This window comes from Euprymna scolopes, chromosome 1, assembly GCF_053919585.1.
Source record: "Euprymna scolopes isolate OS-2025 chromosome 1, ASM5391958v1, whole genome shotgun sequence".
NCBI lineage: Eukaryota > Metazoa > Mollusca > Cephalopoda > Sepiida > Sepiolidae > Euprymna > Euprymna scolopes.
Window position 1 is genome coordinate 106,478,810 of NC_136482.1, and position 19,654 is coordinate 106,498,463.

Here is a 19,654-nt window from a genome sequence, read left to right on the forward strand (position 1 = left end):
ACTTCTGATCGTCCTTTTTGGCCAATTTTTCGATATTTGTCGTCCGGAGGGTGGGGCTTTCATATGAGATCAAGTTTGTGAATTGTTATTCCGTCGGTCAACATTTTTTAGCAGACACACAAACATACATACATACATACATTTTCGCTTATATATATATATATATATATATATATATATATATATATATATATATATATAGACAAGCGGGGGAGGGGTACCTGGTGTTGCCCGAGTGTTTGTAGGTGTGTGTGGTTGTTAATGAAAACCTAAGAATAAGCGAAATAAAAAAAGGAAACAGAAAGCGGGGGTATCCGGGCGGTGGGGGGTAATCAAAACATCAAAGGATACCCTGCGTTGCCCGGGTGTTTTTCGGTGTATGCGGTCGGGCGGGGGTGGGGGTAGTAATGAAAACCTAAGAATAAGCGACGTAAAAAAACAGAAAAACGAACGTCAAAAAACCCTGCTTAGCGGGGGGAGGTACCCGCCGTTGCCTGAGTGTTTGGAGTTGTGTGTGTGGTTGTTAATGAAAACCTAAGAATAAGAGAAGTAAAAAAGAAAACATGAAAACGAAGCGGGGGGGGTACCCGGGAGGGGTAATCAAAACATCGAAAAAAAACACAAAAAAACTAACGTAGGGCAAACGAACGATGTTAAATGTAAAAATAAAAAAACAAAATAGAAAACAGAAAAATGAACGTTAAAACAAAAAAAAAACACGTGAAAATGGCTTATAAGCCTGTTTCAATATTAAAATTTAAAAAGTCGGTGGGTACCCGGGTGTTTTTGGGTGTGTGTGGTCGGTCGGGGGTGTTAATGAAAATCCAACAATAACCGAAGTAAAAAAAATAACAGAAAAACGAACGTTACGTGAAAAATGGCTTAAATAACACTGGTTCAATATTTAAATTTAAAAAATCGAAAAAAAAAAAGAAGTGGCATCTCACACCAATATTCGAACCCAAAACGTTCAGATAATGAACCAACGCTCTAACAAACAGAGCTAACACGACATACATGAAAATCTGGCAGTTCTTCAACTATTTAAACTAAATCAGGTCATGACGTCATCTGACGCATGCGTAGAATCGGTCGTCGTCATGAGAGGACGGTTTTTGTTGTACCCCCCCCTGTAGAAAATTCTCGATTTTGGGATGAAAAAATAAACGTTTTTGGCCAATTTTTCGATATTTTTCGGGCGAAGGATGGAGGGTCAATATGATATTGAGTTTGCGTATTTTTGTTCTGTCTGTCGCAATTTTTTAGCGGACACACAAACACACATACATGCATACAAACATACAAACATACATACATACACATATTTTCGCTTTTATATTTGTAGAAGATAAGCATGAGTGCCCGGCGTTTTCCAGGTAGAGAAAAGTGGTAAATAATGTTATTGATTAACCAACCCCTGTTTTTTTTTATTTCGAGTTTAGTTTATTATACATAATTGAGCATATATATTTCAGAGATGCTTAAAAAACGGTCATTAGTTATGGTCTTTATAACTTTTCGATAATTTTCCTAATGATAATCTGTAGATCTTTGTGTTAGATTGGCAAGCTTGTTATGTATATGCATTTTAAAATTCGTAAGACTAAAAATCGTTCTTGTTTCCAGACACGATGTATTCCTATATGCTTTAGTAATTTCGTTTATTTTTTCATATATTTTGTAAGCTATATAATAAACTGGAGAATTTTCATTGCTCTTAAGATAGCTGCTGTGATTGTGGTATTCTTCTTCTGTGCAGTTGATTTTTTATTCACATTTCCCGCATGATACCATTTATGTACGTGCGAGGGTCGTTTAAAAAAGAACCGGCTCCTATTTTTTAACTAAAAAATGTGACATTGAAAAGATATGATACATGAGTGCTAAAATTTAAACGTTTCATTTTTTTCTGCTAAAGCAATTATTTTACTACATAATCACTATAATTCAGTATGCTCATTCGCCAGCCTCTTTTGATGCATTGATAGATCAAGTATCGAGCGCGCTTTGTCACTTACATATCTTTCACTACTTCAAGATCGATGAAGCTTCATCATAACGCACGGCCTTGTCGTGGATACCTAACCTAAAATATTACACTTATAAGAGGGATTTAATTGTCAAGTTGTGAAATCCTAAGTTCAGTTATCATAACAATGCAATTTGCAATCTCCTCTTATCCATTCACTGCCTTAACTTCTGTCATTTCTGGTATCTTAGGTATGTTAGAATATACTGAATTACATTTCTATTTATACTTCTTTAGTAATTGTTGTGGTTTCGAAGGTTTATAAGTATTTATTTGTTTTTAAAATTTGTCCATTTTTTTCATAAACATAGCCCTAGACTAATCCTAACTCAACGACCTGGTCTGTTTATCTTTCTTTTTATTCATGCTATCACTTTCTTTTCTCTTGTTGCCAATATTATATGGTGCTTTCTAAGAAATAGATTTTGAGATGTTTATTTTTCATGCGAATGACCGCTTCATTTATGGTTGTAGAAAATGTTTAATTTTTTATCAGGCTTTGTTAACCTCTGTTTTCGTTCAAGAAGAACGTTTCCATTCCATAGTTTTTAATTGCCTTTTCATTGTTCTTACTCGTTAATACGGTTTTTAATTAAGAAACCTGATAATTCCCCTAAAGTATTTTCTAGTAATTCAATTACTAGGTACCTTCAGTAGTTTTGAGCAGGATAGTTGTTAGGGAGGCGTATATTTTTCATCTTCTGAGCAGGAGATATCTGAAAGACAAGAGTGGGGTTTCTAAAAATGTTTGTGGACGAAAAGTATACATGTGTTTTCTTTCCTAATATTTGCTTACTATTTGCCTCTAAACCTTTCGTGGGAAGTAGGAGGGAAGGAAACTCAATTACGCTGGTACCACATGAATACAGAGATAACAATTGTTTTTGCTGGAAAAGGCTTTGCTATTTGGGACCATATATACATGCACAATATATAGGCAGTTGAGCAGCACTATGTCTGTTCATATGATATTTAAACTTATGCATATCATTAAAGTCAGGAAAGCAGGAGACTACGTGGGAATTTACTCGTCTAGCAGTTGGAGTTTAATGTTTTTAGCGGAAGGTGATTGATATACTGTGAACAGGTCAGATTTTATTGCTGCTGGGGTAAATCGGGGATATTTACATCGAAGAGAGACAAGTACATGAGATCCTCAGAGCATATTTTATTAAAATACTTTGAAAAAATTACAGGGATGCTATATAATTTCGATATGACAGAGGTTTAAAATTATATTATAGAATGGCATCTAATAGGTTGGAGAATAGTTTGACCCATGCATAAGATGGAGAAACTAGTGGTAGATGTACTAGCCCAAATGCTGCAACAATACTCCCTGCGTTGGCGAATGGTGGCTTTGTATAGATATGCTATCTCTCAGGTGTGAGTAATTTTGTAGCCCGGTAGAGGGAGCCGACCTTCCTTGGAGTATTCTCGGCAATGGATTCAATATATTCGTTCTCATTCATGGTACATGTTTATGCTGACGCGTTTAAACAAATCACTATCAATGCCAATCGCTGGTTGCGAAGTAATTTAGCTAATAATTAAAAGACAGAAGCTTACTCCAGGCAGGAATAAATGCTACAATCTATTTACGCCCTCTTTTATATTTATGCTATAAAATTCGTAAGAAAAAATATAAGAAAACTAAGAACTAAATAACTATGCAACGCAAGATTTCATGTTTCATCCATGGCTACTGAAATAAATCATTCTAAATAGCTGTTTGCACAGTTTTTACCTTATCATTTTGAACATGTATCAACTGTATCAAATCGGCTTTTTAAAATCTATAAATCTAGTATATGTGATCGAATCAGATGTTATGAGTTTCTTTTCAGTCAATTCAAGTTCTTCAGTTTTGACATCGAGAACATTAATCATGTTGTTGCATAAGGGAAAAAGGAGCACGTAATGTGTATGCTTATAATAACCCCGCTTTGAATGAATATACTAGCTATTACCATGAATTTTATAATATTCATTCAATAACAAAGGAATGATATTAACGCCCAGTCGATGTTACTTACTACATTATAACGTTATTGTGTTCACCAAGTGCCTATATAAAATAATATATATATATATATATATATATATATATATATATATATATATATATATATATATATATTTATATACATACACACACCCACATACACACACACACACACATATATATATATATATATATATATATATATATATATATATATATATATATATCGGCATTGTTTCGAGTCCTGAACCTCCACTTGCCACTGGTATTCAACACTGTCGACTCAGGAGAGGTGTAGTTGTGATTGTGTAAGTCTTGCCAAAAATCCGCACGCAGGCACCATTACAGTGGGTATCCATAGTCTGTCAAGTCTGGAGGACACCGTTTATATATATATATATATATATATATATATATATATATATATATATATATATATATATATATATGTATATATATGTGTGTGTGTGCGCGCGCGTGTGTGTGTGTGTGTGTGTGTGTGTGTGTGTGTGTGTGTGTGTGTGTGTGTGTGTGTGTGTGTGTGTGTGTGTGTGTGTGTGCTTTCACCAATGGCGAGGGAGATCGGTTCCTTTTTGGCCGTAAGAACCGGAATGTGTTCATTTTTGTTTTGGTAGGGGACGTATGTTTTTTTTTGTTTTTTTTTTTGTTGTTTTTTTACTTAAAAAAAATGGTTACCTCTTTCACATTTGTAGTAGTTCAAAAATGTCTTACATATAAATGTATTTTCATTTTTATTCAGTTTAACCTAAATATGTATTCGATAGGATTTTATGGCATATAAGTAGCTTACGCAAAATGTAAGTTAACAAAGAGAATGCGTAACAATAAACGTGTTTGGTGGAGGATAAAGTTATTTTGACAAATATCGCATCTTTACAATAACCATCACCATCACGAATATACAAATAACCTATGACCATATGAGGATACCTTATATGAGAATACTTAGCTTCCTATAAAAATCTTTACTAACTATTCAAATTAATTACTGTAATCGAAGCTTAAATAAGATATCCTCGGCATGGTTAGGTACTAACTCATGAGACGAATGGCGCAAGTTCTCATTGTAATGTTCCCTCTCGTTACCATACGGAGTCGAATACCCAATTCTTGTCTTTTAATTTAATTGAACCAATTAAAAACGACAATAAGGATAAATAATAACATACTTATGGAGAAGCAAGAGAGAAGGAAAGTAAGAGCCTTTATTCAAGTTTTGAAAGCTAAGAAGCTTAAATAAATATTAGGGTATCTATAGGTTCAATGAGAACATAAAATGTTTGTCTCAGAAACATACAATGTAAATTTCTGAAAGTTTACAAATGCCACATCAAGTTAAAAGGGATTAGTTTATATATATATATATATATATATATATATATATATATATATATTTATAAAGTAATAGGGTTCGTGTGTTTCTGTCTGTGTGTACAGCTCTCCCTCATCATCAACGAAATATAAAGGAGGTAAGAGGGTAGATCTCTCCTGGTAGAGAAACATTAGAACCCATTTTAGGATGTTTCTGTTATAGGAGACATAAGAATCTTTGCCTAATTTCTTTATATACTAGTCTACAAACCACCCCCATATCGAATGATTTATGCTCATTTGCATATCACATTATATTAAATCTCTTTAACTAATTACCTCGACCTTATTACATATTGGAAATATTCTAATCATTTCAACTGTACTATTTACAAAATCTATTTAACATTTAATTATTTAATATATTTTCATTTAATTTTATATTCGATTTATTTCACTTTGAGGAAGGCTTTATGTTTTGGGATTGTATTGAAAATGTAATGGAAATTTCAATTTCGTTCCGTTTTAATCTTTTATATTTTACTTGCCAATATAATTGAAAGAATACAATTCAACTATCGTAATTTTATATAAATAAACAAAAACAAATATTTTAAAATAAAACTTTATTAAAAAAGAAATAATTTTATTTTTAAATGAAAAAAATCAATTTAGTAAAATAATTGTATTAAACACCCCCAGCCTTGTCAGCAAACCTGTAAACCTATAAAAGTTAACATTTCGAATGTAAACAGTGATTTTTCGATTTTGTTAGCGCTTGCCGCAATTAAAGACAATTAAAACGGAACTAACTTTATTTCCATTCTATTTTTTAAACAACCCCCAAAACATAACGCTCTCTTCCAGTTATAGCCAATTTTTTTTTAATTAAATAAAACAGGTCAAAATAAATAGATAAGCGCATTTTCTTTTACATTTTTCTTACAACCATTGTCATTTAACCAACTGCAGGATATCGTTACTTTTGTGGGGTTGTTTTGAAAATGGCACGGAGATTATAATTTCGTTCCAATTTAATCTTTCTGGTCGAGCCTATTTCGAAAGCCTGTCTTATCATAGATTTGAACTACAAATAATTTATTACATTTTGATTATTACTATCTTAAGACTTAAAGCTTATATTTATTTCATTTTTCTATTTATATATTGAATTAGTTATTTCCAGTCTTATTTAAACTTAGTGCTTTCTTTAAACCGGATGAACCTTTTATAAAAATATGAGTTTAACGTAAAGAACACGAACAAGGTTTTATTCAACTGAATTTCTTCCAGTTTACTAACAAAATATATAAATTTAAAAGAGATATAAATAATAAAATAAAAAGGTTATGTAATTTAAAAGAAATACACGTACTCACAAAATCAGAACTTTTTTTACACATTTTTTTCTTTAAAACCATAACAATGAGACTAACAATTACCTAGATCTTAGTAATTATTTGTTTTAATAGAACTGTTTTATTTGTACTGTTTACTTAGTTAACCTAAGTTGGTATTACATTTATTTTACATTTACTTTGTTTTTTTTAATTATTACTTTTAGACTGTGACGTTTACACCCGGAAGTAATGAGTCACACGTAGGTCGCTTTTATTCATTCCTTTTGGTCAAGATCAAAGTGTAGTATCTGTTCCGGCAGATGCTGCAAGCTATGACTAGCAAAGACCAGATGTGGGGGCAACCCCACATGCCTGACCATTAACCAGCTCCCATTTCCCACCTCTCGGGAGCTGGTCCCCCTTTTTCCCTTCCCCCTCCCTTCACTCCTCACATTAAAAATCGGCCTTGTGCCTAATTTGCTCGGTGGGGGAGCAAATAAATACCATCTGTTCTTCAGATGCTGCACTTCATTTTCTTGTTCTCTTTCGGTGGAGGAGAAATCCTTCACGACTGAGACAATTTTTATTTTTGTACCTTTTCTCCACGTTAAAAAACGACCCTGGTGTCTAACTCTGTCCCGTGGGGAGGCATAGTAAATAGGTACAATATAATTGTTTATAATTGTACTATTCAGAAATATTATTTATAGTTCGTCCATTTCAGTTAGTATACATTTCCTTTACGCTTAATTAATTTACAATCATTAATATCGTTAAACAATTCCGTTTAAAACCGAAATTATTCCACCCAAACGAAGTAGTAACGAAAGTGAGGAAGAAAGAATGGAAAGATTGGAAGCTAATAGACTAAGAGTTGCTGCAATTCGCTCCAATGAAAACAATTCAGATAGAGAAAGACATCTAGAACTTAACAGGATACGTCAAAGAGAAAGGAGAGCAAGACTGTCAGATTTGGAAAGAGAAACCCAACGTGAAGCTGACAGAACTAGACATGCTGTAAGGCGGTTAAATTCATCACAAGATGAAATTCAAGAAAGGCAAAGATATGCACTGGAAAGAGAAGCAATATTACGATCGAATGAATTATATGAGGTAAGTAGACGTACACAAGGTCAGTTGAGAGTGGCTCAACGACATCAGAATGAATCGGAAACCCAACTAAGCTTTCGCCTATACCAAGGGCAACAACGAGAGGCTGCATGGAGAGAGAGTATAACTTTGCCCCAGCAATTGACAGAAAACGAGGCAGCTAGACAACGAATGACTGCTTTGAGACACCATGAAATAGAACACTGCAATAGAAAAGGATTGCTCTACAACAAAAATGACTCTCTCACTACAGCTGATATAGGAAAAATGGACAAAGTATGTCAACATTGCTCAGCTGTAAAATTTAAAGGAGAAACCCCTGGTTGTTGTTGTTCTTCTGGCAAAGTTGTGCTTGATAGCTTTCCACCACTGCCTCAGTTGCTTCAAGATTTGCTCTCCGGCAGTGGTCCCATCTCTAAAGATTTTCTGCAAAATCTACGCAGTTATAACAATTGTTTTGCAATGACATCATTTGGTCACAAAATTGCGGCAGTACATGGGTGGAATCCTTCTTTTAGAATTCGAGGCCAGGTTTGCCACCAGATTGGGAGTCTTTTACCACCTGAAGATGAAACAGCAAAGTTTATTCAAGTCTACTTCTTGGATAGTCTGGAAGAGGAACTACATAATCGGGGACGTGACAGTAGACTCAATAGAGACATTCTCCAAAGTCTGACTGAATTTTTACATGAGAACAACAGCTTTATTTGTCAGCTGAAAACAACAAAGGATAGGATTGAAGAAGAACACTTGGTAGAACATAAAGTTGTCATAAGGGAAGACCGAAGGCCGCAAGAAGAGCATCCATGGCGATTCAATGCTCGAACAACAACGTATGAGATTGGAATATTAATGGAGAATGAACCAACAGCTAACCGGGATATTGTCTTGCGTTTTAGAAATGATACATTAAAACGGATCTCCGAACTACATCCCCTCTACGATACTTTAATGTACCCGTTAATGTGCCCCTATGGTTCTCCATCTTACAACATCTACATGAAGGCATCCAATGGGCGAAAAGTTACCCAACAGCAATTTTATTCGTACCATTTAATGACTCGGCCTGGAAACTATTTTCTCTGGTACCGAAGGCTATTTCAACAATGGCTGGTGGATGTGTACTGCAAGATTGAAACAGAACGTTTACAGTTCCTGAGGCGTGAGCAACAGACCCTGAGAGCTGAAAATTATAGCAACTTGAGAGATTCAATTCTTAGGGAGGATGGGAATCCAGAACAGTTTGGTCAACGAGTTGTACTTCCGGCAACTTATACAGGAGGCCCTCGATACATGTTTGAGCGTCAAAGTGATGCCATGGCATATGTTCGGCGAATGGGCCGAGCCGACCTCTTCATCACGTTCACAACAAATCCAAAGTGGACAGAAATTACAGAAAATTGTCTTCAAGGGCAAGACCCTCAGGATCGTCCAGATATTGTTGCCAGGGTTTTCAGGCAGAAGCTAAAAAAAGTTACTTGAATTTATTAAAAAGGGAGGATTTGGCAGGTTGAGGGCTTTCCTGTACAGTATTGAATATCAAAAAAGAGGACTGCTGCATGCACACATCCTCACCTGGCAGGCCCCAGAGGACAAACTTCTACCAGAAAAAATGGATCTCTGCAGATATGCAGAGATCCCTGACAAAGAGGAAGATCCTGATCTTCATGCTAAAGTGATGGCACATATGGTGCATGGACCTTGTGGACCATTTAATCCAAATTGTCCATGTATGATTGACAACAAATGTTCCAAAAAATACCCAAAAGAATTTCTTCAGTGTACCGAGCAAGGCCAAGACTCTTACCCCAAGTACAGGCGAAGAAAACCAGAAGATGGAAGCCAGACTGGTACAATAAGGATGAAGAGAAATGGTCGGTATGTTAATCAAGAAATAACAAACCAGTGGATTGTTCCGTACAACAAGGTCCTCCTTCAGCAGTTCAACGCTCACATTAACGTAGAAATTTGCAGCTCGATCCAAAGCATCAAATATGTCCTCAAATACGTGAATAAAGGATGTGATCAAGCAGTGTTTGAACTACAAAGAACTGATGGAGCAGCTAACCAACAAGGCCAAGTACAAAGTCACATTGTGGATGAGATCCAGCAGTTCCAGAATGCAAGGTATGTCGACAGTTCAGAGGCAGCCTGGAGGATATTGGAACATCCCATCCATGAACATTTCCCCCCAATTGTACAACTTTCTGTTCATCTTGAAAATGGGCAATGTGTCATGTTCTCAGCTGATACTGCTCTGGAACGAGCCCAAGGTTCACCGCCTGCCACAACTTTGACAGCATTTTTTCAACTCTGCCATGAGGATGACTTTGCAAGGGGTCTCAAATACGTAGAAGTCCCTGAGTTTTACACTTGGAACAAATCGACAAAGAAATGGATGAGAAGAATGCGTGGGGTACAAGTTGAAGGTACTGAAAATGATGATATATGGAAGCCACCAGGCATTGGGAGAATCTACACGATTAGTCCAAAAGCAGGGGAGTGTTATTTCTTACGCCTGTTGCTCAATGAGGTTGCTGGTCCAACTTCATTTCAAAATTTGCGAGCATACAATGGTCAGGTGTTTGAAACATACAGAGCAGCGTGCCTTGCTCGAGGCCTTCTAGAAAATGACCATCACTTGCATCAAGCAGTAGGAGAGGCAAGTGCCACTCAATCACCTTCAAATTTGCGAAGCCTATTTGTGATAATTTTAACAGCCTGTGAGCCAAGAAATCCTCTTGAGATCTGGATGGCTTTTCGTGATGTAATATCTGAAGACATTCTTCACAGATACAGGCAAGAAGTTAACAATCCAGAAGCAGATTTTAATGAGGACATCTACAATAAAACTCTTTGTCTAATTGAAGAAAAAGTTCTCCTCATGTGCGGTCAACCATTGGCAAGCTATGGATTACCTGCACCAACGCAAGGGAGAGATGAAAGACTCGCGAGAGAGTATCAACGTGAAGTTACTTATAATCTTGAAGAACTTTCCCTACAAGCAGAAAATATGCAAGAAAAACTGACCGATTCTCAAAGAGAAGTTTACAATTCATTCATGGCAATGTTGGAAGCACAAGGTGAAATGAACAAAAACATGATGTTTCTTGATGCTCCAGGTGGTACGGGCAAGACTTTTGTAATCAATTTGATCCTTGCAAAGATTAGATCCATGAGAAAGATTGTGCTTGCAACAGCATCCAGTGGCATTGCTGCTACTCTACTACAAGGTGGCCGCACTCTTCACAGCACTTTTAAAGTACCCTTGGATACTCATCGAATGGATCAGCCAGTTTGCAAAATTACTGGTAACTCAGCCTTGGCAAATGTAATTAGAGACACCTCTGCAATCATTGTAGACGAAGCCCCAATGACGCACAAGAGTGCTTATGAAGCAATTGACCGAACACTGCAAGACATCACAGGAAACAAGAATCCCATGGGTGGCATTCCAACCTTATTTTGCGGTGATTTCCGTCAAATCCTCCCAGTGGTTAAAAATGGTACAAGGGCTAACATTGTCAATGCAAGTTTGAAACAATCCTATCTCTGGAGGCACGTTATAGTGAAGAGACTGACTACTAATATGAGAGCCTATATCTCTGATAACACAGCTGCAGCAGACTTCTCAAAATTGCTTCTCCAAATCGGTAATGGTCAGTTTCCTATCACTTCTTCACCTGACACAATTAAGATTCCAACTGCGCTTGGTAAATGTGTCGGTAATCAGAAGCAACTGAAAGACAAAGTGTACCCAGACCTGCAAAACAATGGAAAATCACCGGATTGGCTTGCTGAGAGGGCTATTATTTCGCCATTAAACAGCAATGTGAATCATTTGAACAATTCAATAATGGATGAATTTCCAGGAGACACAAAGCAATACAAGTCAGTTGATTCGGCTACTAATGAATATGAAGCTGTTCACTACCCTGTGGAGTTTTTAAACTCTTTGGAGATATCTGGAATGCCTCCACACATTTTAAATCTCAAAATTGGATCGCCAATCATGATTCTTCGATCCTTGGAACCGCCAAAAACAACAAACGGAACCAGATGTGTTATCACCAGATTGCACACCAATGTACTTGAGGCCACCATTTCCTGTGGTCCCTACAAAGGCGAAACCGTTCTACTGCCAAGGATCACCTTAGTTCCATCGGACTCAGAACTTCCATTTAAATTCCGGAGACTCCAATTTCCTGTGAAGGTGTGTTTTGCAATGAGCATAAACAAAAGTCAAGGTCAGACATTTAACACCATTGGCGTAGGCTTGACATCAGACTGCTTCAGTCACGGTATGTTCTACGTCTCCATCAGCCGGACAGGAAGTTCAGAAAAAACTCTACTTTCTGGCTCCAAATCAAAGCAGCAGAAATTTAGTTTACCCTGAGGCTCTTCAGTGAAAAGTTCGAGAAATGGATATGAGGAAAAACTGACATGATCTGATTGTGGTTAGTTTTTAGTATTGAATGTGCAAGATAAAATTTAAGCAAGAGTTGAAAATTACTTCAATGAAAAATTTACTATGTAACATTAAGTAACCTTCCTTTTTGATGAAAATGTTTGTGAAGTTCCTGATTGAATTTCAGTCACTACAAGAGGTAGTTAAAATGTTAATCACCTTATGCAATCGTTGCTCTTACAACATCAACTTACTGGAAAGGTGCCCACAGATTTTGGTACCCGAGTGCGCAACAAAGCTCCGTGCGAAGCACGGGTATCTTTGCTAGTATATATATATATATACACACTATCAAAAGTAATCGTCGTTGACTGGGTTCAAAAACAGCGTACAGAAAATGGACTCTGATTTATGAAAGTATGATAGGTTATGAAAAGGAATGCTTGTAATGAGATAGGTTATAATTTGGGGGTATCAAAACCAAAGCAAAATATGATGAAAGTAAAAATTAAATAGATACACCCCATAATTTATTATACCATACCTGTTCACACATAAACTCTTATCACATTTTTCTATGGTTCTATATTAAAAAAAACTTGTTAAACTTTGTGACATATTTCAATTCTATTGGAGTCAGGTGCGAACGAACATCCCATATTTTTTTTTAATATTTCTTCAAACTGAAACATAATTATCAAAGTATACTTACGCAGATAGATATGAAAAGTCTCTATTAAAGTGTGTGCCTATTTCCATTCTATGGAGGGCAGGCCCGAACTCAGACCCCACAATTTCATTATACCATCCCTATTAATATTAAAACTTACTTATCAATGTATCCTTATGTACATCTATATCAAAAACACTTGTAAACGTTTTTCATTTGAATTTTCAAATTTTTCATTTCCATACTTTGTGGACCAGGCGCGAACGCAGACCCCACAATTTTAAAGAACAACTGTTCTGCCAGATCAAACATACTCATTCGTGTGTCGATACATCTATCATTATATGTAATCAGTTTTTTTTAAAATAGTCAACCACATAAGAGCCTATTCGTGACCAGACACACACACACATACACACAGACATTCAGCTTTATATATATATATATATATATATATATATATATATATATATATATATATATATATATACGCTGCAATATAAGTATCAAAACAAAAAAAAACATTTTCAGTTTGTGATTTTTTTATAAGTGTACTATGGAGAATTTTCTAGACATAATATGGAATAAAAAGACCGGGAGAGAGAAAAAGAAAGAGAGAGAAATGGTGGGGGAAGAGATAATGATGCTATATATCTGTCTCTAAATTAAGTGCTGATATTTCGGCATCAAAATGTAGTCAAATATACGATTATTCATGCTCTATATTTTTTCATGTGACAGATATATATATATATATATATATATATATATATATATATATATATATATATATATATATATATCAATATTTGTTATTACCCTGTTGTATCAACACGGATATTGAGGGAATCATTGTAACTTCCAACTTGTCATTCAATATGTTCCACATATAATCTGACAGATAAACGGCCAGGACGTCATAGAGATACACACATGTTTTCATTACAGTAACACGCACTTGTTTTTTTTTCTATATTACTCAAGTTAAATTAGTGGCATCTTTCAATTTTATGATGAAACACTATTTGTCACAAAAAATTAACCTATTACATACAAAGGTGCTATCATCTATATTATTTATTAAGACGACTTTTTGTATTATAGTCTGAACTACAGATAAAACCTGCAAACTTTAGAAGAAGAAGGGAATTATGATTAACATTTCTACGCAGTCACGGTGTAGGACACCAAAATATACCGATTTCAAATATGTACGAGATCCGATCCAAAGCCAATTATTTTCTAACAAATTCAACTGTTTGTTCTACTTAAAATGTTACGAAAATTAAAGTGTTATTATAAAAACGACATTTTGGGCTCCAGAGTATATTTTTCACATAGTCAGCGCCATTTAAATGCAGTTTTATTGAAAATTCAATGACCTCTGCTTTGGACTCTAGTTCATGATAGTCTTTGTTGTGTCAGTCTCACGTCGCACATATCTGCAATAGAGAACTGGAACAATTACTTTATGAATGTAAATATTCAGTCAGGAAATCAATGCAATTTGAAATCCCCTCTGACTAATTCGAAGGAAGTAAAAATAGGACAGATTGCTTTAGAATGACTCTAGTATTATTTGAATGATATGAAATTCTTTTCTTACATTCATTCTTATTTTTACAACGATTCAATCTATTTACACTTTAACATTCATCAGGTGTATCTTGTCGGAAACATTTCTGACAAATTCGAAAATCTGCACGGAATTTCGAACGGAACCTGCTATTGTATCATGTATCATTTTCTAAATAATAAATAAAGTTTTCTACGCAATCATGTCGGAACGAGGGCATGCTGCTCTCCTGGATTAAAGAAATCATTCCATTCGACTTTCCGTACATGTTTCCGAGTTCGATAGAAAAATGAATGAGTTCAGCAAGATATATCGAAATAAGGTCCGAGGTTACATCGATCGAAATGCGGTGCAAATTATACTTCAAAATTAGAACATATATCCGTACCATCGAAATAATATATTAAAAAAAAACTCCTTATTTCAGAAATTCAGAAAGAAGACTTAACAAATAAAACTATGAATCTGACAATAATCGGAGAGTACTTCGCTCAGAACTCTGTGTAAACAACACTAAACGTATAAATTAAATATTATGAATTATTAATCCTCATTGAAACAAAATTCTGAAAAAGGCAAACATTATTCATTTAAGTAGCTTCTTTCAGTCTTGACAGACCCTGTTTAAAAGCGTCTGGGTTTGGAATTTTTGTGGAAACAATTGCGCTATCTCATACCACGCCCCTCCTGAGTCAGCTTTGTTAAATACCAGTTGCAAGTGGATGTTCAGGACGACTGGAAACAACGTAGCGATAAATGGAGAGCACATACAGTGCCTAGAATTCCCAAATTGTAACCCATCTGGCACTAGCCAAGCTCAACTTTGTTTAATTTGGTGATCTGATGCTAACCTGTGCGTCAACGTGATTATGTCGTATATTGTTGATTATATATGCTGATTAACTAGTGAAAGAAAATGACTACGCTACTTTTCTTTAACAATTACAAAACAAAAAACATCAACTACCAATCGCCATGACAAATTACACCCTCCATGAGCTTATCGTTTAACTCCCGTTTACGTCTAACAGGCATCATTATTTGGAACAAATATCTTGGGACTCAAGACTACTGCAAATAATGTAGGTTCCCTCTATATTGCAAATATAACAATTCACTAATACCAGGGATTATCCTTAAGTTTAACAAAACTACAATTCGTAATGCATATACCACTACTTTCTCCGTCTTTAACAAGATAAAAAAAGATTCGTAAATCTAATAGATCATTTACTGTCAGTTAATTATAAAACGCACTAAGGCGTTAACTTTGGTTAAAATCGCCTGTCCTTTATTTCAACGATTTTTTTTCAATTGTCGAGTATCGATATATATCGAACAGATTCAAATCAGAAAACACTACTAAAAAGACTTCGAATTATATAAAATAATTTGTGTGAAATTTCATAAAATTAGGCACAGCCGTTTCGGAGATAATACGGAACGAATTCACAAGCATACAAAGTGTGTTTTATATATAATAAAAGAGATATTGAGAATAAAATGATTTTCGGCTTATAAGAAACACCTTTCATTAAAATAAATATTAACACTTTTTTAAATGAAATTGACGGAGAAAGGATAAACTCACATTTACCACTAAAATCAATAAAATCAGTTTACGCACATATTGCTTTGCATAAACATACATAACCTGATGTTTCAGAGCGAATAGCAAATACATTGCAATGGTTCACTCAACACTTCGATAGATTATTGATTAGAGAAGTAAGAATGTTTTACGATTTACGCACAAATTAATTTGTCACACTCTAGCTGAAAGTTTGAAATTACATGGAAATAGAATTGGATTCAAACCCTTTTTCTATTACGCCGTTCTTAATTTATAGTGTGAAGAAAACGCCCTTAATGAATGAGCTACATAATATGCGTAACATCATACACACACACACACACACACACACACACACACATATATATATATATATATATATATATTGTAAGATCAAAAGGAGAGAATCCGACAAGAGAACTCGAGTATACATTTTTTTTAATCTTGCAATATTATACCAGATATAATCAAAACCGCGTTGTTGCTGTATGTATTTAATCAACAGGTAACAACAAATAATCCCGCTTTGTTAATTGTTCAGCCTTTTTTTTTCTTGATTTTGTTTTGAAAATGGCGAATTACGCACTGCAGCCACGTTCTACGTTTTATGATTCCATTATATTACTAGCAGATATAAAAGACGGGTCTCTTATAAATGTATAGAATGGTGTTGAAAAACAAAAGCCTTCGTATGCTACAAAATATTTCTTATATATTCCACAGCTAAAGAGTGTCAAGCCAGTGCAACAATTTATTTATATAACACTGAGGGGAACCAATGTTGTAAGGATTATCTCGAATACTATATATTTTTATAACGCGTTTCGAGCTTAGGTGTGCTCCCTTCAGATGTTTTTGTGAAAAGTTTTTCTTTAAAATGGGAGTTTGAACAGTTATTTTTACATCTGCTGATACTAAATGTGTTTTTAAGAGTGATGTGGTCTCAGACATCCTGTCTCCAATCGTAAGGGTTCAAAGTTTCCGGACAGAGTTAGATTCAAAGAGGGCGCTTTTGGTCCATTTGGTGAAGGTTTTTATGGTTTTTAAGGTTTTTTTAAAATACTTTCTTTCCCCATGTATAGCACACACTCACACACAATCACACACGCATACATATACATGCATGCACATGTACACATGCACACGCACACGCACGAATGCACATACAAAAATTCCCAACAACAGACCCAGCCAAAACAGACACTAATAACACCTCAAAATTACACAAGAACCCACGCCCTTAACAAACACAACACACCAGACAACATAACATACAATACATCTCCACAAAAATACCCACATATATACAATCCTAAGCAATACGAACCAAATCCATTCCCACAGACACTACATCGCTAAGACAAACAACGAAAGAGACCTTTACTAAACAACCCCTACCAAAATATCCCCACAATGCAACACACAAAGAAACAAACCCTTAAGCACCTCCCCCATCAACGGGACTAATCCCAACAAACAGACCTAACCTACAACAAACCCCGACAACACAACCCTTTACAACAATGCATGTTTCCTCAGCAGCAACACCAATTCCAACTGAAACACAACTATACAACACGAACAATATATAATGACAACCCATGCAATCATTTATCACTGGACCCTCACAATAATGTACCAACACTCATTTTACAAGGAGACATCACATCACCCTAAAACACACCACTCCTCAAAACAAGGAAACAAACAACTCCCACCATTTTTTAGGAAACCCCCAGAGAACAACAATTCCAGGTTAGAAAAAATTAGACCCAAAATCATCAATTTATCCACATACTCCTTATCAAAGAACGAAACGGAAATACTGAAGCTGGGCCTCAAATTCTGCCCCACCCCTAAAAGCAATATAGCGGAACTAAAAAAGGACCTTAAAGAATTCGAACGGAAATTTAGACTAATGGAAACACTAGATAGCAAAGATGACAAAGATGATTCTTTAGTAAAAAAACAAATCAACATATTTCCTTAACAAACAGAACAACACAAAAGAACTAAACAGCTACTTCGAAAATCTCTGAAACCTTAAGCTCCAAAAAAAAACAAACACAAAACCACAAGCAACCTCACACATAAGCAAAAACAAGCACTCGAAAAGATCCGTAATAATAATGACATAATAATAAAAGAAGCAGACAAAGGCAGTGCCGTAGTAATCATGGACAAAACGTATTATGAAACAAAAATTACAGAATTACTGGCTGACAAACACTACTATAAACCCATTAGTACAAACATAGATAACACCACCATCTCAAAAATCACAAAACTTTGTACAACACACAACAAAATATTAAAAAAGAAAGAAAAGGACTTCCTCACAAATTTCATTACAAAGACCAACAACTTCTACAGACTGCCTAAAATACACAAATCTGGCGTAATAAAACTTGCCATCGATACACAAAACTCAGAATATATTAGCGCTCCAAACCCATTGTAGCAGGAGCAGCCTGTCCGATAAGCAGACTTAGCAACTTAATAGACATCTTATTACAACCTTTCACAGATCAAGTTAAGAGCTACATAAGGGACGACATCCATTTTCTGACTACCTTACCACATACAGTAGAAAACGGGACACTATTAGTTACATTTGACGTAAGCAGTTTCTATAGTAATATACCCCATGAATTAGGAAAAGAAGCAATAATATTTTGGATCAACAGAAACGTACAAACACTACATCCTAGATTCACAAAGCAATTCATTATCGATAGTATAGACATAATCCTAAATAATAATTCCTTCGAATTCAACAATGGCAACTACATCCAAACACTAGGTACAGCAATGGGAACGAAAATGGCTCCGACTTACGCAACCCTTATATTAGGCTACCTAGAAGAAACCTTATATGAAAAGATAGAACAAGAATTTGGCAACAGCACTAAAAAACTGTTTGTAGAATAATGGAAAAGGTACTTAGATGACTGCTTCATCCTATGGAAACCCACATGGAGGGAAATCACAGATTTACACACCATACTCCAGAACCTACACCCAAAAATTAAATTCACCATAGAACAAAGCTCCACAGAATTACCTTTCCTAGATATACTGATAAAGATTAAAGACAATAACATTATCACAGACATTTACTGCAAACCTACAGACATCCAACAATACTTGCACTTTTAAGTCACCATCCTAAAAGCTGCATAAAATCAATTCCCTACACCCTAGCACGTAGAATCTGCACCATAATCACGGACAATAACTTTCGGAAAATCCGACTCAAGGGACTACGAAAAAATTTAAGAAAAATAAAATACCCATCAAAACTTATAGACAAAGGGATCCAACTTGCGACAACTATACCAGTAGTAGATTTGAGAACCCCTAAAGAACGAAACAAAGAACAAATCCTAACATAGTCTCCACACACAGCACAAACAACCCAGAGCTTTTCACAGAGATAACGAAAAACCTCGTCCTACTTAACAAAAACAGAAAACTAAACAACTTCCTGAAAACAACAAAAATAATAAAAAGCAAACGCCAACCCAAAAACCTAAAACGCATTCTTACCTCATCCAAACTCAATCAAGACGCAACAAAAGGAGTCACAAAATGCAACAAACAACGATGTG